This window comes from Condylura cristata, unplaced genomic scaffold (assembly GCF_000260355.1).
Source record: "Condylura cristata isolate star-nosed mole 26May11 unplaced genomic scaffold, ConCri1.0 scaffold00005, whole genome shotgun sequence".
Classification (NCBI taxonomy): Eukaryota; Metazoa; Chordata; class Mammalia; order Eulipotyphla; family Talpidae; genus Condylura; species Condylura cristata.
In genome coordinates this window covers 44222630-44250136 of record NW_004567106.1, presented here as the reverse complement: position 1 = coordinate 44250136, position 27507 = coordinate 44222630, and the positions used below count along the sequence as shown (strand labels likewise).

The 27507-nt window shown below is 44.5% G+C and overlaps 1 protein-coding gene across 6 annotated transcripts in view; it reads left to right on the top strand.

Moving 5' to 3' along the window:
• ATXN7L1 (ataxin 7-like 1) overlaps positions 1-27507 on the top strand; it is a 215545-nt gene that overhangs the window by 134644 nt on the left and 53394 nt on the right. The window contains exon 1 of one of the 6 annotated variants that reach the window (XM_012721022.1): positions 12557-12642. The exons of 3 other annotated variants lie outside the window; for them this stretch is intronic. The gene's annotated coding sequence lies outside the window, so the exon portion shown is untranslated. Of the gene's footprint in view, positions 1-12556; positions 12643-22948; positions 23063-27507 lie in introns of those variants that run through there. 2 more of the 6 variants (XM_004676921.2, XM_012721021.1) reach the window with 2 other exon arrangements.

Genomic DNA, 27507 nt, shown 5'->3' with positions numbered 1-27507 from the left:
AAAGGCACCATTAATTCACTGACCTCTAGCAGCTGCATTTTAACAAGGTCCCAGGTAATGAACAGGCACACTAAAACGTGAGAAGCAGTGCGTCAGGTGCTCTTCTCTGACATTTTGAATTAGCAACGGATGTCCTAAGCCAGTCTGTAGACTAATAGGAACCGTGACTTAGAGGTTTGTGAAACCACACCAAGATATACCAAAATAAGGTGGAAATCTTACATGGTAATCCAAGAGGAAAATGTCCTAAAACATTAGCAACGTCCCACTTCTTGGGCATAAGCTAGTAAATAGTATTCTTTTGATTATTAATCATGATTGCTACAGCAGCCATGATATGCTGCAAAGAGATATTGTGTACCTTCTATAGCAAAACTTATTTAAAGAGGGAATTTTCACCTTGTCAATAAAGGAAAATAAAAGTCACTGTTTATCCCATTTTACAATGGGAAAAGTTGGTCGAACTAGCCAATAAAACCCTGGCTTCCTATACTCGCAAATGACTAGTACTCCAGTTTCTTCTAATGGAGCCAAAGTAGCGATCTGGGTGAATCAGTATAACTTACATTTGGCATCACACACAGAAACTCCTCTAGAAGAAACCCCAAGTGGTCATCCCACTTGGAGAAGAGGCAACTCTCCAGACACCATCCAGTCATATCCCTCATTTTATTTATTTATTTTTTAAGATTTATTTATTTATACATACAGAACTGGGGTACAGGCCAGAGATGCCAGGGGTGAGAGGATTCACGAGAGACAAAGTGGGGAGCAGAACAGAACAGGCAGATCGATGAAGTACACTGCTGAGGGGAGCAGCGGGCAGGTCAAGAGAGGTCAGCTGCACCATGTGGATCACTTCCAAGGCCAGAGACCAAACCTGCACAGAAGTGGCTGTGACCAGCTTTCTGTATTGCATCCTAACCTATTGCGCCACCAGGAAAGGTCCTATATCCCTCATTTTAAAGATAAGGATGCCCCCCCCCCCCGGTAGCAGAGAGGTTAAAGTGCAGCACTATGAAGCTTTGTGCAGCCACTGCAGTATGAGTTCAATCCCCAGCCAGGGAGCTGACCCACATGGTGGCAGACCTCTCCTGTCTTTCCCGCTGCTCCCATCAGCAGTGTATTTCAGTAGATCTGCCTGTTCTGCTCCCTACTCTGTCTCTGGTGAATCCTCTCACTCCGTGCACCTCAGGCCTATACCCCCGTTCTGATATGCATAAATAAATAAATCTTTTTGGGAAAAGATAAAGATCTAAGGGGATTACAACTGAGATGGAAAAATGCACAAAATGATGTAAAAATAAACTATTATTCAAAAAAATAAAATAAAATAAAGATAAGGGCACTGAGGCCTGAGATGGTAACAACCTGTGCGAGTCCCCTTGACTGTGGGATGCTGAGACAGGGCAGGACCCAGGCTCCAGGCCCCAGGGCAGCCGGCCTTCTCCATTCTCCCCAACATCATGGGGTCCTCTCTTCCTCCTCCCTAGCCTACCTCCTTCCTCTTAAATTGAAGACAAAACACTCCATGCCCAGTATGGTAGTGCTGCCAATGTAGCCGTGTATTTCATTCCTTTGCTTATTTATACCCAGCCTTGTTGCAAAAGGATTTAAGGCCATTTGTAAAATTGCAAACAACAAAGCAAGAAAAAATAATTTTAAAACAAGTGAGAAAGGTGAAACAAAGTAACTTCCCATAACTTTGCCCCTTACCTTCCCACGAGGGCCTTCAGGATGAGCCTTTACATCAGCCACCAATGATGGGGCCTGGGCCTGTGCTTCCTTGACTCGGTGCTCTGCTGGGTTTTTCTCCGACTGGTGTTGGGGCCACTCCTTTGTGACCCGGATGCCTCTGAAGGTCTCTTTGTGGGACTTGGGGGTCCTCTGATGGGTTGTATGTGTGAGGTATGACAACAGTGGTGCCATTAGCAGGGTCATCATGTCTTTGCTTTGTGAGAGCTGGGCAAGAAGGGGTGAGTGTTCATGGGCACATGGCGCCTGCTATGGACAAGAAGGGGTGCTCATGGGTACATGGAGCCTGCCAGCCTTAGAGCCACCACCATCAGTGGCCTTCTTAGCCCTTTGTCCTATCCCCCTGGCAGTGAGGAGGATTCAGAGTCCTACCCAGACTTGTCCCCACTGCTGGCCTCTGCTCAAGCCCTGATCCTTGAGGCCAGCTCCCTCACGGCCCTAATGTCTTCATTCAGAGGACTCTGCCATCCTACCTGCCCTCAGGACCTCCACTTCCCCCCCCCCAAGACAGGCCTTGCTATGGGTATCCCCCTGCCTCAGGGGAGTGTTCTCTGACTCCTGGGGGTTACCCCCGCTAAACATTGAATCGGTGCTAACCTCACTGGGGATCCCAGTATTCCTGATGCCACTCAACTCTAGAGGTATTTGGAGTTGGACAGTTTGAGGGTGTCTTAATAATTGCCACTGATTGGATCAGAGGTGCTAAACCCTCAGCAGTGTACAGGCTAGGTCCACCCAAGGAAGAATTACTCCACCAAAAATGCCAGGTGCATCCCTGCTGACACACTGATAAGAGCTCAGAAAACCTAAATATTTACAATTGTACAGTAGCATCAGAACAGCCACACTGAGGATTTCTTGGTTTGTGCCCAAGAGTTTAGTAGGAGGAAATCACTAAATTATTTTTATCTACACAGTGTGGTTAGAAAGAATGACATTCTGCAGGGTCAGGCTATGCTGGGAATTGTTTATTTCATTAGGCCAGTGTCCCACAGTTGGATCAAGCTGTGGCTCTCCTCAGGTCCTGGGTTAGCTTGCAGCTGGGACTGGGTAACTTCTCGGCCTACAAGGGAACCCTGGACTCGGTGAAAGCTCTGTGACCTGTCACAAGGGGATGCCGGTGGCTGGCATAGCATCATAGTGGGAACTGTCTGCAATGGGAAAATCTCCAGAGATGTTTTCCTTTAACAAGAAAAGGAGCACAGCTCTCATTGTTAGTCTGTTACCTCTCATATAAACCCACTGTCATGCTCTTAGACTTAAGAAATAATTTTTATGTCCACTGGCTAAGACAACTAATTGAGGTTAACTGGTCTTTAGACCTCTGGAAACTGTTGGCCCGCTGATTCCCGCATTTTCTCTGCTTGCTGTAGATTGGCTAATTATTTCTCAGTTTATCCACTCAGTATCTAACACTCTGGGTGCCCGTTACTTGCCATACAAGGTCCCCACCTTGGGCTCTTTATACCATAGTGGAGGAGAGCATCACCAGCCCCTGTGCTGCAGGGAGTTGGGCTTGGTGTATCCTGGGAACGCGGAGGAGACGCAAGTGAGACCTGGTGGCAGTGCAGGGTGACAGAGGTCTGTGAACCGGTGTTAAAAGAAAACAGAGTTAAGCAAGGTGAAGAACGAAAGGGTGGATGAGCATTCCAGGGAAAGAACACTGTGCACCAAGTCACAGAGGCACGAAACAAAAGGCTCTCAGTAGTCCAGTGTGGCAGGAGGGAAGGATGCCTGGGGGGAGGGTATCGGAGTGAGCCAGAGTGCCTAGTGCCCTGAGACAGGGAGAATTGTAACAGATTCCTAGGGACTGATTCTTCCACAGCTCAAAGCCTCGAGAGGCCATTAGACATCCCTCAATGCCACATGTCAATCAAAATAATTAAAAGCAAAAGAAGCAGAAAGCTGGTTTATATAGTCCAACAGCCATCTAGTAAGCCCCTCCAAAAAAAAAAAAAAAAAAAGCTTTTGATAAAATAAGATGAAGTGCCAAGAAAGACGTGTGTGTTCAGTGGTATGGCATAAAGTGAGGAAAGTAGCAAAAATAATTAAATAAATGAAACCTCAATCCCTTGCAAAAACTGAGTGATTCTGGGTAACAGTGTGCTTGAGTTTGCAGTCAGACAGACCTACATTCAGTTTCTGACTTTACTAATTTAAGGTTTAGCCTCTCTGGACTTTTATTTCCTCACCTGAACATGGGAATGGTGATTCTAAGATCATCACATTATTGTGAGGATCGAACCATATAATCCCACTGGTTTTTATTACCAGTTGATTATTTGTTGCTTTTTTTAAGTATTAACTTATTCCAGGGCAAACAATAGATTATGATGTGTGAGGATCAGTTATCATTAGTGGGGTGAAAAACAATCACAGATTACAACTAAGAAAACAGATTCCAGAAGCAATAAGAGCCACTATTCATTTATTTTATTCATTCAACAAATATCTCTTGCACACTTTCAATGGGCAGGGCCTGTGTGAAGCTAAGGGACAAGGCTAATAAATAAACAGATTCCTTTTTTCCTGAGCTTCACAATCTGGTGAAGAGGAAAGTCTATTAAGGGATCCCATCTTGACATCTGAGATTCACCAAGTGGCAGGTTTGCTGTCCACCAAACTGAACTGGTTGACCATAGAGAAACTTTTCAGTAGGAAACAATTGCTAAAGTGGAAGGCTAACAAGACTGTGATAGTGGGTTGTTTTAGTCTTCCCCTACCCCATCAGGTTGTAATGAATTTGAGTGTTAGGCTGAATCACATTTATCAAATAAGCATTCAACAAGGAGGAAGAAAGTTCTCAACCTACTGGCAAAGTCCCAACCTTTTCACTTTGAGAAGGTCCAACCATAACTTGCACAATTTACTCAAGCGGCTGCAGGGATATTCCAGAGACAGGACACTGTCCCCCAAAATCAGCAGCATGATGTTATCAAACCTCCATACGGGGTCTGAACACAGGGCAGCCTTGAGTGCTGTCCCTAAGGCTTACAGCAAGGGGATGAGTCACAGGATTTGATGCCTTGTTTATACAAGGGTGGGGCGGGGCTCTAGGGTTTTTGGATCAAGACACATATCTTGAACATCTTTAATTTCTCACCATTTCTAGTATTCATTATAGTACTCATTTCTGTATTCATTATACCAAGTCAAGTGTTTCCTCAAAAAAAAAAAAGCACATTTTTATGTTCAGAATGTTGATCGAAACACCAATAGCAGAAGGACTTAACAGAGCCATTCCTGAAGTATGACCCCCTTGGATTAAGAAGAGTTGGCAATTCCAGACTTTGTGTTCTTGATAGGGTGCTGTGAGCTGATGACCGACCTCCTAAAGTCAAAGCCTCAGCCAGCCAATTCAGACACAATAAAATAGCAGTTAAATAAATAAAATAACAGTGCTGTTGTTTTACTTATTTTTATACTCAAGTATCTCACAGTATAGACATTGTAACCGTGTGCCATTTTTCTTTCTATTAAGTATGATTCCCAAGATGTGGGGAATGGAAAGGAGAGAGCGGCAAAGGATTGGATTATATCAAGTGTCTATAAATTCTGATTCACCTCACGAGATACAATTTATACCTGTTGCCCAATGCGCAACCATTTCACACCCCTTTTGACTTTCAAAAATGGCCAGTTAGAATAATAAAGCAAGTGGTTACTCTTATTTATAGAAAGGATGCTATGGCACAGAACAAAGAAAAAAACCAGGAGAACTGGGCTTGAGTCCTGTATTAACCAGATCCCAGTAGGGTGGCCTTGGGCATGACGCCTCACCCTGATAAAAAGTAACGCCCTTGCTGGCCCTCACTCCCTAGTCATTTGTATTTGTGTATATGAGATATCAGTTACCCTGTGGATGGACTAATCTTTGAAAAGAGAACAGCACTAACAAGAGTTAAGAGTCATGCCTGTCATGATTCCAGTATTGGTATTAGGCTTTGAATTGACTCTGACTTGGGAGAAAATTGGCTGCAGAATATAGATCAGGGCAATTTTTTCACCTGTCTTCCTGTAGAATGAGAGAGGGACCAGTAGCTTCTGCTACGGACATAACCAGCTGAACCACTGATTGAGATTTTACATTCCCCCTTAGTCCCTTCAGAGCAGGGGACCTGACACTTCAGACCATAAGCCCTTCCTTTGCCTTAAATGCGTTCTTGTAAAAACTGTCCAATGAGTGGGCCTTCCTGGTGGTGCAGGGGTTATAGTCTCAGTGCTGTCAAGTTAGCATCAACCATTGTGGCAGGAGTTGGATCCCCAGCTGGAGAGGTGACCCACATGGCCCAGCAGACCGCTCCTGTCTTACCCACTGCTCCCCTCAGCGATGTATTTCAGTCAGTCAGCATGTTCTGCTCCCCACTCTGTCTCTGGTGAATCCTCTCACCCCCCACACCTCTGACCTACATACCAGTTCTTGTATGCATAAATAAATAAAAATAAACCATTAAAAAAAAAACTCCCCAGTAAGGATTCAACTTTCCCTTCTTTATGTTATCAGAACTCTGTTAAAAGTTGAGAAGACATGATAGCTAGTGCAAGGGAGTGTGGAAGCTGGGAAGGGCGTACTCCCCCATGAAGTGGCACACATTCCCACGGGAATCATCGCATACGGTGAGGACGGGGTGTGGGTACAGAGAGTCGTGGTGCCTAAACAGAAGTACTGTCTTGGACAACAATGTAGAACTTTATTTTTTGAAAGTGAAAATTGCTTTATTCATTATAAAAGTAATGCATTGTAAAAACTGCCAACATTGCAGAAAATATAAGAAAGTAAAATATTTCCGTGTAAAACTTTCCAGTTATTTTCTGTGTATGTGTTTGTCTATGTGTTGTACCTATGTATCTATATGCATATATTTCCTATTTTAAAAAATAAAAGTGAAATCCTATTATAGACATTGTCTTGAAATCTGCTTTTTTTTTCCATCTAAAATGGTCATGGACACATTTCAGTAACTACAGTTGTACATCATCATTTTTATAGCTCCCCAGCTTTCCATGGAATACATGTTCTTTCTTAACCCATGCCCGACGGATTGTTTTTCAGGTTTGTTTCTGGGCACAGTGTTTATCCCGTTGACTATAAGTTTTTTAATATCAATATAAAATGTCTAACTTCAACACACACAAACATGACACACTCTTCAAAATACATCCAGACGTTTCATGTATTTATGAGACTGCTTTTTTGCACTTAGGGGACGTGTCCACTAGGAAATGTGACTCGTGTGCTGAGCACAGACCTCGCCCTATGTGAGCACACTCTGATGGGCTCATTACTTGCGAAGTAACCTCGGCATAGAAGCCCAGCTCTGGTCCTTCATGAAGCAGTGTTGCCACCAGGGGCCTCTGTCACCTCACAGCCTTCCAGCCTGAGGCCCATCATTAGAACACACCTTCTAGAAAGGAAAGCTGGTGTCCACATGCAAATGTTTACACATGGCGTGTCTAATGACGACTCAGTCCCTAGAACCCTGCCACTGAGCGAAGCTCCCTGGAATCCCAGCCAGGAGCTCCCAACATCGAGAAGCCTTGCCTGGCCACCGAGAAACGCTTTCCATGTAGCCCATGTGCAATCCTAGCAAGTTTAAGGGCCTCATTTCCATGTTCAGCAAATTAGAACTCTAAGGGTGATGGAGGCAGGCCTAAGAGAAGTGACCCGACCCCGACGCAATAGGAAAATGAAGGTAAAAGCCAGAAAGTGGGGGCGCTGAGATTCCCTTTTGTGCAGGGGAAAAGAGCCTGCTTACTTTTCAGTGTTTGCAAACCTCAGGCAATAAATTGATTGACCAACATTTTAGACGGTGACTAGAAGAGAAAATGCCAGATTGTTTTTTCACTTAGTAAACATAAATATTATCCTTAGAAATATTTGTCTCACCTGCATATGTTCATACTAGGTTATACTGTAAAGTCTGTGTCTTAAGGTGCATCCCTGGATGCTTGAAGTTTGAAAGCTGTAGTTGTAGGCCCTGACATCATTGCCATTTTACAGCAAAATATAGAAATGAATGCCCTTAAAAATGACCTTGAGTTATCAAAAAAAAAGGATCAAATAATGTTCAAAGCATACCATTTAAGAGGACAAAGTACAATGGGATGAAGATCTTTTAGAAAGATTCCTGTTACAAAGTGCCTTCAGTTTTTTTGAAGATTCAATATTTTAAATTTTATATGGAAAGCCTTTTTACCTTCTCCCAATTTGAACCACAAACACAACTTTAAAAATGCCAAATTTAACTGGAAACCTGAAAAAAAGAAAAGATACTACACTTTTAAGAAAGTAAAGCAAATAAAACACCAAATTTGATACATACATACATAAAGACACCTTCCAGGTATACATAGTAAAGTATACATATATCTTTGTGGTTCACTTTAAGACTAGTACATTCATTCAAAACACACAGCCAGCATTCTATGTTCTGGCTGAGCTTTGGCATGCAAAGATAAATGAGACTCAGAAGAGTCCAGTTAACCCACGTGTGTGGACCTTCACTGTGAAGACATTTTAGAAATTGTGGTGCACTTCTGACTAAGGCTGGTTGGAACTGGCAGTCTTGTGAGGAATCCAGGATATGTGGTCCCCATACATCCCCAGGACTTTGGTCATGCATCCATATCACAAAGGACTGAGCCAAAAGCCAGCCCCATTTAAAACCAGGCAGGGTATCTCAGTTCCTGTGTGTCCAGATAAAGGTTTGGGGGACCAACCTAGGCCTATGTAGGCAACATCAGGAACAGAATCCCAGCTAAAGCCAAAAACTGTGATAGACAAATTACTGGCCCCTTGCTTTCTGCCTCCTGACAACTCAAGACTCTGTCCCCTTTTTTGGTTCTATCCTTTTTTTGGTCAGCTTTCTACATATCCAGAATATGTATTAAAGATCTCAGTGGTCCTGACAGCAGCCTCCTCTGTTTAGATACTTCGGTGCATCTCCCTTTGCTGCCAGGGGTGGGGATACGTGGAGCGGGGGTGGGCCCTAAATGCCCAGGTCATGGCACAGGGCCTCAATTTTGTCCCCATCAATGCTGTCACCCTCGAGGAGGCTTGAAATACTGTGCCCATCGGCATGTCCGAAACCATCTTCTCTATCAGCAAAGCTGTATTTGTCTGGTTATGTTAGAACTACCTTTGTCAGGCATCCCATTACTAACTATAAAAAATATATGCCCCTATTCCATGTCCCCCTAATAGCCCACTTTTTTGATATTATAAGGTTGGTAGCTTCGCAGACTTTCAGAAGTTCTGATTTTTAATAGCCTAGCCTGTCTTCCCTAAATATGCCATTGCTTGTCAAACTGTGTGTCCTACTTTTTTAGTTTAAAAAAAAAAAAGGTCTCTATGCACAGAGGAGTTACATGGAGATACCACTTTATATCTTGTATGCAAACGAGTTTTCCAGCTGAGATGGTTCGCGTTTACCCAGTTCCCTCGTTCTTTTCAGGCAACATTGAGGCAAATGTCATGTAGTTACCAAAATAACCTCAAACTGTCTGGTCCAGACAGAGAGTTCTCCAATTAACAGAAACCCATAGATTTGAGTCGTCTTCATGACCTAGGTTGCTTTCTATCACTCATCATTAAGATCCACATTGACCCAGGGATGGCCTTTAGTTCTTTGTTTTGTTCTGTTGTGTTTCCTGGGAGAAAGAAGGGAACAGGTAGAGAAATACGGAAGTGGCAAGATAGTCTAGAATTATCTAATTTTCACCTCCTGACCCTCTTCTCTTCTGCATTTCATGTTCAGCATCTCAGGGCATGACCAGATGCTTGAACTGAGATGCTTGAACTCTTGGCAAATGTCTTCATTCACCCCTACAAACCTTGTAGCCATCTGCAGTGATTCCCTGTCTTGGTTTTCCCAAGAAGGAAAAGACATTGACCCTCAATGGACCTGCTCACATTTGTCAGGCAATAGTCACATCACTCCATATCAAGCTGTGAGTGTATCACCATACCCAGATAAAGAATGTAACAGTGGAACCCTACCTTTGGTCAATATTTTCAGTGGCCTCTGTGGCAAAAGAAGTCAGCAAAAGCAGAAATTTGAAAGATGTGTTGGAGAAGAGCTCCACCACTGCATGGGCTAAGCCAAATCCTTCTGCATAAGAGGAGCAGGCGTGGAGAGGAGGGCTGTGTAATGTACAGCTTTACGGGTCTGCCGGGCTCTTCCACTCTAGGATTCTTCTTAGACCAGAATTAGGTGCGGAGCCAGGTTTACCATGTGGTGAAGTGATCAAATCAACGGATGGAGTGCAAAGTAGGTAGAATTGCTTGTTTTTTCACTGAAAAATAGGTCTGAGGTATAGATTTCTGAAGCTCACCCGACAGTATGATGATAGGTCCCTTCCTGGGTTAGGGGTTGCATCTGTGAACTACTACAAAAAGCCATGAAGACATGGAGTTTTTAGAAAAATCAAAGGAGATGGTAGAGATTATAATAAAACAGCTTTGCTAACCTTTTTAACATCATGTGTACTTACAACATGATAGAAGCAAGTTAGGAGAATTAGGAATTGGGAAGCCAGATGCTGTTTGATTTGCATGTGGCCCTGGATCTAATTTGTGTATCCCTCAAATCTCAGTATACTCGTCTGTGAAGATGAGGATAGAAGTCGTCCACTTTTTTTTTAAACATTTATTTATGTATGCAGAACTGGGGTACAGACCAGAGATGCAGGGGCAGTGAGAGGCTTTACCTGAGACCGAGTGGGGAGCAGAATAGGAAGATGGACGAAGTACACTGCTGAGGGGAGCAGCGGGCGGGTCAGGAGAGATCGGTTGCACCATGTGGGTCACTTCCGGGTCAGGGGATCAAACTCATGCAGAAGTGGCTTTAGCTTTTTAGTGCTGTGCTTTAACCTACTGTGCCACCAGGGAGGGCCCAAAATCGCCCACTTTTAAAGTCTCCTGTGAATAATAAGTTGCCCCATTAGCCTAGGTGCTCCTGAGGCTGAGACCAACCTCAGAGTCTCGGCTTTCCTCCTTTGTTAAATGGGAATAATCATGCCAGCCCTCTCATCTTCTGAGGACCAAGTTATACGTTGTGCATCTAACTTTAACTTGTAAGCATGGATCTCTCTAGGTGAGAGAAAGAGTTGTAGGGCTGCTGTGTGGAATCAGGTGCCAACCCAGAGACCAGGCTTGTTTGGACTCACCCTGTCCAAAGAGACCCTTCTCAGTGGCTCCGGTAGCATCCTGTCCTTTCTCTCCCCCACTCCCAGCCTTGGCCACCACGCCTTCATTTATTTGTCTTGATTGCTCTAAATTGTCTTTATTCTTCTCGTAATCTCTCTGTTAATCACCGCTCCAGGTGGCTCCATTTCAGATTCCAGTGAAACCATTTCTTTGTGTAGTTTGTAATAAATGTGGGCTCCTTTTGGAGGGAAGGGGCAGCCTTCTTTAGGATTCACACCCAGCACCATTGCACTAGTGACCCCTGAAACCAGAGGGATGATATTTACTCTCTAAAACTTGAATCTGGCCCACAGTTACAGTGGCTTTTACAGCCAACCTGTTTGTACTTGTTCATCACTGTATCCTAAAGCTCTAGAGTGGGAAAGGGGCAATATTGTATCCTTCAAATCAAAGGTAGATGATAGGTAGATAGTAGAGGATGGATGAGATAGATAGACAGACAGACAGACAGACAGACATGGGGATAGGGCCAGGTTTTTATGTCCTTTCAGCAATTTAAAAGTCTCACTTTTTATCCTTACTCCAGTTGAAAGTCAGTTCTCAGTCAACTTAAATTTGATCTGCTTAATTGTCTTTTTCCTAAAATGAGATAGTGCTGAATGAATTCTGAGGAAGAAATGGAAAACCTTGTTAAATAAGTCATTTAAATCTTCCTATTTATTTTAGTTTGCCAGATGAAGGTCCTTTATTCCCTGTCACCTACAAGAAAGCACATACTTTAGTTCCGAGGAGGTAGACTGACCTCAGCAACCCTAACCTCAAAAGGAGTCAAGGATGAGGTCCCTCCCTTTGCTGCCTCCCTGCACAAAGCAGGGAACTCAGAAGTCCCTTTCTAGTGTCTTAAAAACTCCACATTCAACATGTCCTTTATTTTCTCTTATGGCATTTACTAACTTCCAAATTCCATGGCTTCTACAATCACACCCAGATGTGTACTAAGTCCTCCGGCATTTGAAAAATCTCTTAAGTCAATCTCTGAGAGAAAGATGCTTCGAGGAAGTACCCAGTTCCTTCTGCTAATAACCACAGCTTGTCACATGATGCCTGCCCCTCCCCCCACTGGTTGTCTCCAACCCCCCACCCAACCATCCCACCAATAAAGTAGGTTGACGGTAGTCCTTTATCTATCAACATCTACATTTCCTTCCAGTGGCAATCTTTTGCTTTTGTTATTTAAGTCCTTTTTTTTTCTTTTTTCTTCTTAATTGTTACCCAATTGGGACTTGCATAAACAGTTAACAAAAATACGCGCACGAGGCAGCCGTTTTTTCTGCGCTTGTTGTTCTTGGCACTGGGTCAGTTCTATGAACTTCTGGTGTCCAACTGGTAGGACCTGAAACTCTGTGTTTAACAAGTGCCTGTAGTCAAAACAGTTGGCGTGTGCAGCGCGATAGCTGGTAGTGACCGCAGCTGGTCAGCCGTCGGGTCCTGGACTTTGCAGAATACGAGTCACGTTGCTTTGCTTCAGGGTTGGGCTTTTGTTGTTTAGTTGTTGGGGTGTTGGGGTGTTTTTTGGTTTTTTCTTTTTTTTTTTTTTTGCCTTTTTTTTTCTTTCTTTCTTTCTTTTTCTTTTCTGGTGATGACATCCCGTGCTAATGTGGATCGCTTCAGGTTCCAAAAGTACAACATGTTTACAGTCGTCGTAGAATCAGATTAAGTTGGCAGCCTGAGTCTTCTGTGTAAGTGGTTTTAGTTTACATTTCTTCTTCTAGCAGGATGTTTTGCATAATTTTGCTGATCCTGGGTTATTTATAGACGTTTCTGAAGAAACGGGAATGCATGAGAATTTTCTATTCTATCTGGGGAAAGTGAAATCCGGTCCTGCAGTTAGAGAACCGGAATGCATATGCTACCGAGGGTAATTTTAGCTCTTGAAAACTAATTTCTCCTCCAGGCCATTTGATAACATTCTGGAGCACACTCTCCAGCCGCCCGACATCAGATACCCTGGTAATTGTCTTAGGACGCGTTGTTTTCCTTTGGTCCGTCATAAACGGAATAAAATGAAAGTAATGATGCCATTTCCTCTCGGGCGCTTAGGGAGGGTGGATGCAGTGATTGGGTATTGTTTCCAGCGTCTGAAATGGGTTGCAGTGGTTGTTTTGTCCAAGCCACGGGAGCAGCATTGGCTGGCGGTCCCCGGGCTGCCGGTGAGCTGGGCGGCGGGACTGGCTGAGAGCCTGGGGGAGGGGGCAGAGGAAGGACGGCGGCAGGAGAGTTTATGGGCTCTGAAGTTTGTCCTCACTTAAAGGGCAATGGCACTCAGATGATTATAACATTGGAAAAATGGTAATCAGTTGCACGGTGGCATACCGGCTAATGCATGATCTGTTTGATTTTCTGGCCCACCCGGGATAGTGTATTTAGGGGCTGTGCGCGTATGTGATTGAGAACTAGAGCTGGGAGCGTTTGATATTACTAAGCCAGAATTAGCACTCTATGAAAGGGTTTCCCATAATATTTACTAGAACAGTTGGCTAAAAATCGCTTTGCTTTGCCCACTGGATGTGTGTAATTAAATCAGTCCTTGATAGGGTACCTTGAACACTTCCCATCTCTGTGTCTGCTGCTTGTGGAATTTGCATGGGTAAGTAGCATGTTCATCAGCATAATGAGTGCGGAGTCCCAGTCTAATGGTCCAGGAGAACGTTGTAAATGAGACACTTCATTGTGCTTCGGGTTAAATATTTTAAACCGAACAAATGCAAAAGGAGGGAGAAAATGGTAAACATTGTTTGGACCGCGTGAAAGGTCTTCTGAGTAAGGAGCCTGCCCTGACTCAGTGCCTGGATCCCACACAGACAGGCCCAAACCTCCCCTCGCCCCCAGCATCATCAACACACGCACACTTGAAACGGAAATTTCCAAGGTAGTAAATGGGATCACTAGGCCGAGGCTTGATGTAGTCATTATAATGGCTGAGGGCTGCCAACTGCTAATTTCTTTTGCTCTTCCATGCTTTTCTCATCTATATGAAAGCTTTGGGGATCTTTTTGTTTGTTTTGATGACCGACTTTGCAGGGAATAATGATGAGGCTGTCTGGCTTTCAGTCTTTCACAGTTCAGAGCATGTCCTGTTTCCTCGCACTACCCCCTGAGCCAGGGAAGGACAAGTCGAGCCCCGTGGGCCCAGTAGGAAAAGACTGGAGATGGGGCACTGGAGAGCCGGGAGAGAGAACTCAGGCGTGGTCATTATTCATCAGAGCTTCGCATCCTCATTGCCCCATCAAACTGGGCAAACTGGCTGGAATACAGACAGATGTTAAGAAACTTGGTTCTGCTTTCATTCAAGTCTGCCTCCGTGGATAGGACCCTGGTTCCACTTCACTCTTTTCCTCCTCTCTGTCAGGTTGGATAAGGCATGAGGCACCTTTTGAAAGTGTGTGTGTTGGTTTACGTTCCTCTCAGCGGTGATTATGGGAACTCTGACAGGCTGTGATCAGTGAATGAAGAGACAGGAGGGAACCTACTGGCCTTTATGTCTGAGTTTGAAAGAGTGGGCAGTGAATACTGAAAGGTTTCCTGGACATCCTCACCCAAGGGCTTTTGCATTTGAATTGGCCAAACCTACCTCCCATGTGGGATCCCTGGGGAGAGTGGAGAAGCTGCCTTTCTCCCGCCAGTTCTCTCCAGACTAGGCCTTCCATTACCTTTCAAACACCCTCCTGCCTTTGATTTCCTGTGTCCCATCCCACCCCCTGATGAGTGGAAGCCAGCTTAATGACATCTCTTGTTAGATTGATCATTGATCTGGTGCCTGGGCCTCTTAGCAATAGTGAGCATTTGTGGGTCTATCCCCTCTTCTAGCCGCCCAGGGGACTTGTTGTACCTGGCCCACACTCAGTGAGAAGCCCAGGGTCTGGCTGGGGCCTGGGAACCTGAGGAAGGCAGCCCTTGGAGTAGATGCCTGATGAAAGGCAGCATTAGGCCAGACATTCAGAATTGATTTGTCAAACCTGTGAGAATGAACTGGAGACTACTTCACGGTACCACTAGTCACCCCCAAAGTCTTTTCTTTTTCTGGAACTATAGCAATGACATACAGAACCCACAGAGATAAGAGGCCAAACCAGAGTTTGTCCCTCCCAGGGTTGGGTTTGGTACCACACTGTTTTCATACCAGTTGCTGAGTCCCTGTGGACTATTATTATACCTCAGCGTCAGGCATGAAGGTAGGCAGGCAGGGTCAGGAGACAGTCCCCACCTTGACCTGGCTATCGTCTGACACACTTTCATCCAGGTGGCCTCCCCATGACCAGTAGGAAATGCATTTGGCCTGCAGTTATTTCAGAAGTGGGAGGCCCTCGCCCTCTGCTCCCCATGTTATACTTTTTTTTTTTACAACAGTTTATTTTTACATCATTTTGTACATTTTTTTTCCCATCTCAATTGTAATCCCCACGGGTTTCCCATCACCAAGTCACCCGTGTACCATCACCATAATCCCGTGCACTTCCCCCCCCCCACCCGTTTTTGACCCCTCCCTACTCCACCCTCGCAAAATGTCTCTGGTATATGGTTGTTCATTATTTTTGTTATTTTCTCGCCTGGTCCATTATACTCCTGCTATGAGTGAAACCATCCGGTATTTTTTTCTTTCTCTTTCTGGCTTATCTCACTAAGCATGATCTTTTCCAGCCCCATGTTATACTTTTTCTCCCTAATCCGGTGAACATGAATGGTTGTTAAGTAAACCAATGGTATTTCTAATTTGCTCAAGCTGCCATAACAAAATACAATAGACTGGGTGGCTTATACCACAGACATTTATTTTTGCTTAGTTCTGGTGGCTGGAAATCGAAGATCAAGGAGCCAGCAGAGTTGGTTTCTCCCAAGGCCACTCTTCTTGGCTTGCTGGTGGTTATCATCTTGCTGTCCCTTCATAGGGTCAGGTGACCTTTTGTGCACTCACAGTCCCAGTGTCCACCCGGTGACATCCCTGGTGTCCCCAGGACACCAGGAATGTTGGATTAGGGCTCAACCTTAATTGGCCATGTTTTAACTTCATAACCTCTTTAAAGGTCTCATTTCCGAATATGGTTATATCCTGAGGTGTTGGTGATTGGAACTGCAACACCAACATACGAGTTGGGGCGGGAGAGAAATCAACCCAAGCTCCAACCCATTAAGCCTGGTCCTGCCTCACATTAAGTTGCGGCATCCAGAGGCTGCAGTAACTGTCGTGATGTAGACTCACCTGTGACTCATTCCTGCTCATATGAGTGTGTAGAATCAGACACAGTCTCTCTGTGTGGGTCTGTGCTCAAAGGAAACACAAGGAGAGAAAGACAATATTTAAAAGTCACAAGAAGTCATCAGTGACTGTCAGAGTCTGAGTTAGTTTTCATGTGTCCTGTGATGATTTTTAGGTCACTTCAGCAGCCCACTTGTCTTGAGGGAGGCTTGTGAAGTGCTAGGCTTAAAGAAAGTAACTCGTGGAACAGCAGATTACAGAAGTTAGTTATCCCGACAGAAATTGTGACTTCCCTCTGGACCTCTAACTCCCATTGTCTTTGCACATAAACTCCCTGGTCTGTTAATGAATTTATTGGCATGATCCTCAATGAGTTGCCAATAATTATATATATATGTATATATATATATAAATCTACTCTAAATGTTCTACTCTAAATGTTCATTCACCCTGGAAGTTGGAGAATCAACCTTAAGTGGACTAAGAGAGGAAAACTTAGCTAGTTAGAGTCATTTAACTTTTTATGGGGTTATTAATTGTGAAAAATAATTATTCATAAAAGTATTTATGTATTAAATATAATTGCCATTGTGTCATTTATGTTATGAATATTTTTCCCCACCCACCACTATCCCTGGGTCCCTTGTCCCAAATCCCCTCCTTTTTTGTTGAAAATGACTGGGTGCTGCATTTCATCCTTTCTTATGGCTGTCACAACTTACCTCTCATTATAAATGCTGATTTTTCCTTATGGGTATATGGTAAGCCTTAACAAACCCCCCTTCACTCTCCCCTGTCTGTGAGACATCTTTGACACCTATATGTTTAGGGCCAGAATATTGACCTCTGATACCCCTTTACAAAGCTATCCCCCCAAGATCTTTTCTCAGTGAACACCATTTCTTCCCTGAGGAAGTAAGCATCCTCAGCTGAGCTAAGAATAGAGCCTGCCCTGACAACAGCAGAGTCAAAAGTCTGGTATCCCTAGAATCTGCCACTTAGGACCAAAAAGGAAAAAAACAAGAAGTTGGGGTCAAGTCATAGGGGAGCTAAAAGTAGCCCTTTGGCCCTTCATCACCTGTCAGGCCTCTGCTGCATATTACTCAAGTGCTGATCTCAGCAAGGTAGCATGGAGGCTGGTTCCATAGACTGGTAGGAGGATCCATTACCTTTTGTAAGCCAGCCTGGGTTTGGGCCTAAGATAAGAGAAGCTGATTGCTGCTGGGGAGGGATCAGGAGTCTGTTCCATTGCAGCATTACAGCTGCTTTGTGCTGAAAGACCTGCCTTCTGGCAGCCTGAGTGCATCTGGAGGTTTCTTGTGGCTTAACAGGCAGGTTTCTGCCAATGGCAATGGTATCTTAGATTTATAACAGTCATAATCATAATACTGTTTTTTTTATGTTTGCATAGCCTGACTCAACCTTTAAGCCTCTTTCACAGGCCTGATTTCATTGACTCCTCCCCACAGCCCTGAAAAGGTAGGTTAACAGAGTGGGGAAATTCTGGAGGGATTCGGGCACCAGCTCTTGCATACCAGTGCCCGTCTTGACTTCAACTGTTTCTTAAAGCCCGCCCAGATAAGGAGGGTAGTTTGGGAATGAGAAAAACAGGTTGTTTGATTTCTTGCTAGTTAAAAAGACAACATTTCATTGCTTACTACGTGCAATGCACGTAGTAAGAGCATTACATGTGGCCTTTTCAATTTCTAGGAAGAGGAGGGTTATAGTTAGGCCCATTGAGCAGTCATCCATGAGATCCTCACCAGGAATGATGATGAAATTGCAGGCCATTCGGGGCCTCAGGAGAGCTGTTCTGCAGGTTACTGTCATGCTGAGGAAAGTGTTGAGTTGCAGGCTTGCCCTGTCTTCTTCCACCTTATAAATGAGGCTTGGGAAAAGAATGAATGGCATTTGTGGCAAGCTTATCAAGTTTCACGTGGTAGGTTTGGGAGGGAGAATGGCTACAAAAAGATCTCAACAGACCAGAGCAGTAGTCTGACTCCAACAAGATGACATTTTTAAAGAGTGCCTGTGAATAAGTAGCTTGGCAGTGAAATGTGTGAAAGAAGATTTAAGGGTGATGCAGCTATCAGAAACAAAAATCTAGATTGGATCTCCAGCTGCATAAATTGGAGAATAATGTGCAGAATAGTCAGCTAGGAGCTGTTCAGGCCCATCTGTGATCTTCCCCTTTCTGAGTTCCGCAGTTTATGAAAGACAGTAGGAGTTAACGAAGATCAGGGACAAAGAGAATAGTGGAAAGGATAGCGTGTGAAGAATGAGTTTAAAAAATGTCTGGGGGCATTTTTCCTGCAAAAGGATTTCAGGAGACAAAAATTTGGCAAGATGTCCCATGGAAGAGGAATTGGACTAGTTCAAGGTGACTGTCATAAGGCAGAAATGAGATTTCTGTTCTGGCTTTTCAAAGCACCTAGGCATGGGGAGAACCTTCCCACTGTCTTAAGCTGTTGTGCACGTGCAAAGTACCGCCCTCTCCAGGGCCTGCAGTACAAAGGCAGGCTGCCAGCTGCAGGCAACAGGCTTCCTGCTGCGTGGCCCTGTGGCTGAAGTGCTGGGGGATGGGAGGCAATGGCAGCCCTGGGCAAGGAGCTGGCAGGGTAAGGAGGGGATTACTACCTGGGATGGTACCTCACATGTTGAAAGTCTCTTACTTTGTCCCAGCGTCAAGGTTGGAAACAAAGGTGGGATCCTTTGGTAGAAATGATGACACATCATTTGAATGGTGATCCCACTGATGGAAAAGATGGTTGTGTTGGGCTGGCTGAGGGAAACTGTGCCTCAGTGTCCCATTTGTACAAAGTCAGCAGTCCACTGTGCGTGTGCATTATGGAACTTTTTCATGGAACTGAATTGGCCATGTTCGGGAACTGTTGTACCTGAAGTGTCTGTCTGTGGTCTCCTGCTGGTGGCCTTAATTACCTTAACTTCCAAATTACCACCTTACACGTGATTCACAGAAGGGTTTTGAAGGTAACTCAGTTATCCTGAGACAGTTTTGTTTGTGGGTTGTTCCGGCCCTTACTTTCTTTGTGTTGGGTTTTTGTTGTTGATGAAATGAATATAACTTAAAGTAACCATTTTAAAGTGAACAATTCAGTGTCATTTAGTACATTCATAACGTATAATCACCGCATTGATCTAATTCCATATGACTTATCACTCCAAACTAAAATCTCAGCAGTAGTTTGCCCCCCTCCTTTCTCAAGTCCCTGCAACCACCAGTCTGCTTTCTGCCTTTCTGCCTCAGAAAGTCTATTATTCTGTTGCCTATGCTAGACATTTTATAGAAGTAAAGTCATATAAGGTGATCTTTTTTGTCTGGCTGATTTCTCTTTGCATGTTTCTGAGATTCAGCATTCAGAACTTCATTCCTTTTTTATGGCTAAATAATATTCCATTGTATGGATAGACCACAATTTTTGTTTATACATTCATTCATTGATGGGCATTTGTGCTCTTTCCATTTTTTTGGTCATTGTGAATATGAACATTATGACAAGGTTTTGTTTGTTCAGTTCTTTTGGGTACATACCTAGAATTGCTGGATCATATGGTAATTCTACCTTTAGTTTTTTGAGGAACCACCAGACTCACAGTTACCATGGTGACTGTACCATTTTCCATTGTTACCAACAAGGGTTTCATTTTCTCCATAACCTTGCCAACATTTGTTTTCCATTTGGAGGTTTTTTTATATGTATATAATGAGTACATATATTGATAAATGTATAGTCATCCAGTGAGTGTGAAGTGGTAGCTCATTGGCTTTTGATTTACATTTCCATGCTGATTAATGATTCTGAGCATCTTTTCATGTGATTGTTGGTTGTGTATATGCTTTCTTTGAAGAAATGTCCACATTCTTTACCCATTTTTAAATTGGATGAAAGCTGCTTGAGTTTTGTTTTTTGCTTGTTTTGGCTCTGTATTTCTTAAAACAATATAATAGTTTATTTTTACATCATTTTGTGCATTTCTCCATCTCAGTTGTAATCCCTGTGGGTTTCCCATCACCACATCACCCATGTGCCATCACCATAGTCCAGTGCATTTTTGGCTCTGTATTTTTATTGGGGTAACTTTGTTTTCTAATGTTATACAAGTTGCAGGTATATAGCTTCATGATTTGACAGCTGTATACACTACATTGTGATTACCACCAAAAGTCTAGTTCCCATACAGTTGCCCTCATGAACCCATTTTACCCATTCCCTTTCTCCTTTCCCCTCTGCTAACTACTGTTCTGTGGTCAGAATCTAAGAGTTCATTTTTGTTTATTTTGTTTGTTTGCTTTATTTACCTTTCACATGAGTGAAGAAGATATTTCTTTTTCGCCATCTGACTTATTTACTTCACATAGCACAATCTTCTCAAAGTGCAGCCATGTTGAATATGGCAAAATTTTTGTCTTTTTTTTTATAGCTGAGTAGTATTACATTTTGTATTTACCAATATATCAACTCTTCATCTTATCATTCGTCTGTAAATACTTGTTTCCATATCTTTGCTACTGAAAAAACACTGCAGTAAATATTGAATTCATATATATTTTTAAATTAGTGCCCTTATGTTCTTTGGACAAACACCTAGATGTGTGATAGCTGGATTATGTAGTATTTCTTTTCTTAATTTTTCAAGAAATCTTCATACTGGTTTCTATAATGGCTGGAGCCAGCTTGTTTTTGTATTTAGAATTAAGGTTCTAAACCTGCTTTTCCTTAGATTCTAGAGGAGTGTAAATAGTGCATCTGATTATCTTAAGTCATCTGTTTGTTTACCTAGGCTACCTAGTTGTTAATGGACACCTGAGGTAAAGAAAGAACTGAGTAAAGGCCTCTAGAGGAGCTGTTCCAGAAGGACCAGAGGGTTCTGGGAGAGCTGACCCATGGCAGCTGTTCATATCTCTGTCCTCCAGGTCACGCTAGAATTTCCGGCAAACAGATAATTGTTTGGTCACATTTGTCTCTGGAAAGACACAGGCTCCGGGGCCATGGGACCTGCCCTTTCATGTGTACTTCTTCTGAGTATTGCAACATCCAGCAGGCCTCCTCTTAAAAAGTTCTCGGAGTGGAGTAAGTGTGCCTGGGAGCCTTTGACGTAGGCTTAGGATCCAAGAACAAGCTCACTTTCTCCTAGGAGCAGAACATCTGGAATTAAAACTGCAAATGACCAGGAAAGGAGGGCTGGACATGCCTTCCAGCAGAGTGGGGCAGGGACTGGCCAGGTCATACCCTCCCAATCCCAGCTGGCTCTAATCCAAAGAAATGGAACTGTGGAAACCAGTTCTGCTTTGCCAGCTAGCACAGCCCCTCCCAGACAGGAGCAGACTAGCCCTCCCACCCTTCATTTTGGAAGAAATTCTATTATGAGAAGAAAAGAAAGCCAAAATCCCAAAAGCCCAATGTCATGTTCCCCCTGAATAATTCTCTCCTGAGGTTCCCTAGCCCTGACTTTGGTTATGGTGTTAACCTGCTGAGAGGATCAGTCCAACCTCAGAGGGCCTGATGGAGGCAGGTGGGTGCTGCCAAGCTTGTGTGGCATGGCTGGAGGTGGTGCCATCTCCCCTTCCTGCCTTTGTCCACTAGAGCCATACTTCTGAATCTTGGCACACTTCTGTCTCACCGAGGTTTCATTTTTCTTGTTAAAAGAAGAGAGGGAATGACTGCTTAATGGGTCTAGGGTCTCCTTTGGGGGTGATGAAAATGTTCTGGAACTAGAAAGAGGTGATGGTTGCGGTATGATGAGAATGAATTCACTGCCGCTGAACCGTCTGCTTTAAGATGATTAATTTTGTTAAGTGAATTTGACCATACACGCAAAAAAAGCCCTCAAAACTTAACCTAAAAATAGGGTACTTAGCTAGGGCTAACTTAAGATTTATCAGCAAAGAGACAAGTTTCACAAAGAAATGTTGAATGAAACAGAAGAGATTCAAATAGACAAGTGTTGCCCAAAACACACTTACACCAGTTAGTTTTGAGGTGTGTGTGTGTGGGGGGGGTGGTTCAAATTCAGTTAACAAATTAACCATCATAAAGCTGAGTTCATTCTCAGTGCCATGCAAATATCACCTCTTTCTAGTTCCAGAACATTTCATCATCCCCAAAGGAGACCCTAGACCCACTAAGCAGTCATTCCCCACTCTTCTTGCCTCAGCTCTAGGCAATCGCTAACCTGCTCTCTGTATGGATTTACCTACTCTGTATGTCAACAGAATCATACACGTGGCCTTCTGTAAACCATTCAAGGTAGGTTAGCTTGCTTCTCAGACCACTCCCTACCCTTTGCTAAGATCCAGGAATAAACTTTCTAAATAATTCAGCAAGAATAAAAATCCCTTGCTTAAATTAATAGTTAAAATGTTTCCCAAAAGTAATTTTCAATCATTGTAGGGTTATCTCTACTCCAGAGTGCCAAAGCCAAAGTGTAGTGTTAGGTATTCCAGTGAACTCTGCCCGTGCGAATGGACAGGCCCTGAGGGAAGGGGGAGTGGAAAGGCCCGAGGCTCCTGCTGCTGCCTGGGACCAGGCCAGGGTGTGCAGCAGCTCCTTCGGGAGCTGCAGGAGGCCCTGACCCTACCCAAACAGTGACTGCTCAGACGAGCCTCTGAAGAGTCGCTGCCTCTGACCACACCTCATGTGTGCAGTTCAGGAAAACCCAAATTCATCTGCCAAATTCAGGATACAACCCTGACTGTTCCGGGCTTTTCTTTCTGCCTTTCCCTAATCGCATCTGGGCGTGCTCTCTTAAAGGGGAAGTGGTGCTTTCTGACTGGCCGGGGCCGGCAGCCAGCAGCCAGGAAACGTCTCCCACGAGTCGCATTGCCCAGCGTGTCACTGGCTCAGCCTCCTTATCCAAACGGCAAGGCTGTCTCCCCGGGATGTGTAAGTGTGAGCTCAGGGCACGTTGGCCACACAGGATGGCGTGGGGCTGGGCCCAGGTCACGGAAGAGAGAGCCTGGCAGGCAGAGCATGCTGTCAGCTCACGATCATTTAGCAGTCAGAGCTTTAGCATAGACAAGGAGTGCTCTGGGGGGGCTGTGGGTTGGAGCCCAGGCAGGGCTGAGGCAGGCAGTGGGGAGAGTGGCCGCCTCAGAAAGAGGTCAGGAGTAGGAGGCTGGGTTGGGGACCAGTCTATTTTGGACAGCCCTTCTGGAGGCGCAAGCCTCGGGCCCTGGGCAGGAGTGGAGTGGAAAATTTTATAGCACACCTTTCAACAGCACCAGGAAGCCAGTTGAAATGAACCTTACTAACAAGTCACCCCCATTTCTCTGATTTATGTGTAGCTCACCTTCACTTTGTGCATTTATCTGCTCAGCAATTGTTTTTCTTTGTCATTTTTTTATATGTAGTTTGTGTTAGGAAGTGTTTCAAGTCTGTTTTACTCAAACTTTAAAAATAGCTTGAAACCAGCGACCTGTGTTTTCCTTCTTCCCTCTCTATGGCTGCTCCTTGGTCCGGTGTGGGTACATGGTGGACCCTGAGGACACTCTGGTTGCCAGTGCTGTGGCTCCCTGGGATGATAGGCAGTGTATCTGGGCCTGGTTTCTGGCTCTGGTTTTGTTTCCTGTGTACATACACACAGAGAAATAAAAGGGAAAGCTCACACACAGGCTCACAGTCAGTTACTAACTCCGTGTCAAGTGAGTGGCTGAGGGGGCAAATAGCCCCTGGCTATATTTTCTGCCCTACGTTTTTGTTTGTATTGTGGTGGTGATTGATGCAAGGTCATCGAAAAAGCTTTGTTTTTGCTGAAATCATTCAAAACTTGGTGCTCCTTGAGTAGGGTCAAAGAAAACAGTAGCGACCTGGAGAAGGGGGAAAAAAGTGTTTCTCTACACATATATTGACAGGGCACAGCCACACCCTACTTCAAGACAACTTCCTGTTTGCCACTGCCAACTGCCACTCCAAGGAGAACAGAAATGGTTCCGTTATTAGTAGCTGCTATGGGACCATGACAGCCTACAGGGTGAGTGGTTCCGAGTGCTGCTTGAGCTTACAGTGAGGTGAGACTTTGCACCTTTTATTGTAGGAGACATGGCCCTGCACTTGACATTGGCGTTCAGGACAGATAGAAATCAAGCCGCAGTGGCCTCTCCTAACTCAACCTGTGTTCCTTAAACAATATACTCCCCATAGGATTCTTGTAAATGGAATAATTGTCATTCAGAGACTAGGAAAAGACAGAGAACTGCCCTCTAAAGAAAGATACTACTTATATTTTTACAATCTATATTTTCACCTATCGAGGAGACTGATATGCAGTGCTGGTTGTTGGCTGGCACAGTGGTAGCCACCTTCCATGTGTTGTCAGTCCTCACCGCACTCATTTCGTCTTCAACAGTGAACACAGTGAGTGTCCGTCAGGGCGAGACCCTGCGCTCAGTGCCAGGGATGAAAGAACGATATATACCTGCCCTCCAGGCATGTCCACCACAGGCCACCTGTACCAGCAAAGCAGAACTGAAACATGATGATGCTGATGGGGGGGCGAGTGCTCAATCTGCTGTTGGCACACCTACCCCATCATTACCCTTTGGTGTGGGCTTTATTGTTCCCGTTGTGTAGATAAGGAACCTGGGGTTCAGAGGGTTAAGTTTCTTTTGCCCAAGCTAATGAGTGACAGAGTTGGGTATTTAGCCTAGATCTTTCGATTCTAAAGACAGCAGTGTTTGGTCCATATTTCCTGTGAGTCCCAAAGCTGCTACAGAGCATGAGAGCCACCTAGTAACTTTTTAAAGTACAGGTTTGGGGGCCCTGACCCTACTGTGCCAAGAGCAAAGAGCCCTGTCCTGCGCTCGGTGGGCTCTGGTGTGTACATGTGGCCTGGGCACTTTCCAGGCTCATGCATCAGGATCCTCCTTTTTTTCCTTGAGGCAGGGACAGGGTGTGTCCATGACAGTTTAGCCCAAGGCACCTGGGTAAAGGCCACTGATGTCACCACAAAACAGTATTTGTTTTTTCAGGATTTAGGCAGTGGGAGTCCTTGTTCATGTACCTTCTCCTCAAACATACCTGGACCTATGCCGCCTCCTTCGCTGCTGGTTATGCTTCCCGCCACACCTGTCCCAGAGGAGCCCCTAAGGGTGGCATTATTAAAGGTGTCATCTTTTTTTTTTTAAGATTTATTTATTTATTCATACAGAACTGGGGTAAGGCCAGAGTTGCGGAGGGTGAGAGGATTCACCAGGGACAGAGCGGGGTGCAGAACAGGCAGATCGACAAAGTACACTGCTGAGGGGAGCAGCGGGCGGGTCAGGAGAGGTCTGCCTCTCCATGTGGATCTCTTCGGGGCAGGCAGGGTTTGAACTCATGCAGAAGTGGTTTAAGCTTCTTAGTGCAGTGCTTTGACCCACTGCGCCACCAGGGAGGGCCCAAGGGTGTCATCTTAAGGTAGAATCCAGTAGCCTGTAACTGAAGCGACCATGGCTTCCTATGTGTACACTCCTACGACTTGTAGAGTGGGTAGGCTAGGTGGCTGCGGTGAGAGGTGGCTCTGTGGTGGCTCTGAGGAGAAACTAATACCGTGCAGGTGGAAGTCCTTGTCTGTTCCCCTATTACCAAGTTGGCTCAGGACACACAAGCAGCTGGGACAACAATAAATGGCCTCAAGTTGTTAAGAAGATGGCAGCAGGTCCTGAGGCAGCAGCCTGTCCCTGGAGGGGAACCTGTTCTCCACCAAGATGCTGAGGTGGGGGACCTGGAGAGAGCTGTCCCCTTCCTCAGGGAGTACTCTGCCAATGACATTCACCTTCTCACCACTGTGAAATCTCAGTGCTCACAGCTCAGTCCTGTCGCGCAGTACATGTTCAGGAGATGCTTAGAAAAATGGGTGAGGTTTGACTTTAACCCATACTTTACTCTCCTTTCAGCCTGTCAGATGGCACCCGTTTTCTCTCCTTTGCCTTTTTCCACTTAAGGATGCGTTAGCCTTGTGCTGGTGGTGGTTTGTTTTTATTTTTTTTTAATACGGATTTAAATAGCTCTAACAAAAACAGTGTATCAGGCAATCCACCCTATGTTATTTCTTTTTCCCTCTATATCAGTCTATTATTCTATATGTGTGTTTGTGTGTATACATAGATATATGTTTATTACATGTGTTCAGTGTTTTACAAAGTAGTTATTATTTGTGATATTTTTTATTTTCTTGTGGATTTTGTGCAGACTCATTTCCTTAGATGAAATAATCCTCATACTTGTTCTTTTCGATTATGATCATGATAGGTTGGATTATTTGTGGTATTTTACTATTATAAGCAGTGCTGTTGAGGATATCTTTGAACTTTGGGGGCTGGGGCAGAGTGGTGAGTTTCCTGGAGGTCTATTTTGCAAACAAAAATTAGCAGATTACCAGATCAAAGGACATGGGTATTTTTTAGTTCCTGTTATTATCACAGGGTTACTCTCCAGAAGAATGTCATCCCTTGAAAGTACCTCCAGCAGTGTATACATGTGCAAACACAGGTTTGTATTTGCTGTAGTTTTTCCTTTTAGTTAGTTGAAGGCATCCCTGGAGGCTGATGGAAATATTTCAGGACCCTGGAAAGTCCCTGGGACTCCCCAATTCCTACCCCACCTGATGCCAGAAATTTGCTGAATTGGCTCTGCACCTTAGTAGAAATAGCCAACTGAAGAGCATAATGAAGGGGAAGAACTACCAAGGGAAGAGAAAAGGAAGATCCATAGTTACCTGACTTTAGATTTGTGTCCTGGGCCAGCTCTGAAAATGAGGAATTCTTTTGAGAATTATCAGAGAAGTTGCATTTTTTTGAGTTGGAGGGAAGAGAAATCCCTGCGGGTGGCTTTGTGGGAAAAGCATTGACTTTGGTGTGAGGCAGGCCACAGCTCTCCAGCCATCTGCCAGTATGCCTGACCTTGGTCTTATCTCATAATCTTGAAAGCTTTCATTTCCCCACCCATAACTAGGCGGTGAAGCGGTAGCCACTTTGTGGGGTTGTTGCACAGATGGTATGGCTAGTAAGTGCAAGTGGCTTACGTGCCTAGACATAATAGACACTCAGAAAATGTTCTTCACTCCTACCTGAACAGATAGGCACAGATGACACATTTATCAGAGAAACCCACCCGGTACCTGGGGATTTGAAAACTGAGCCGGCGGGGGCAGCATATGCCACTGACCCACAATGGTGTTTGAAAAATGCCCGAGAGTGCATGTCATCTGGTCAAGGTAGGAGGTGAAGAGGAGTAAGGAAGACCTAGTGTATGCTGATTGGTCACAGTCACCCTTGCCTGAGGGAAGCTTCCCAGCTACTCACACCCTGATGTCTTTGAAAGAAGTTCTCCAGCTGGGGAGGACTGGGTGC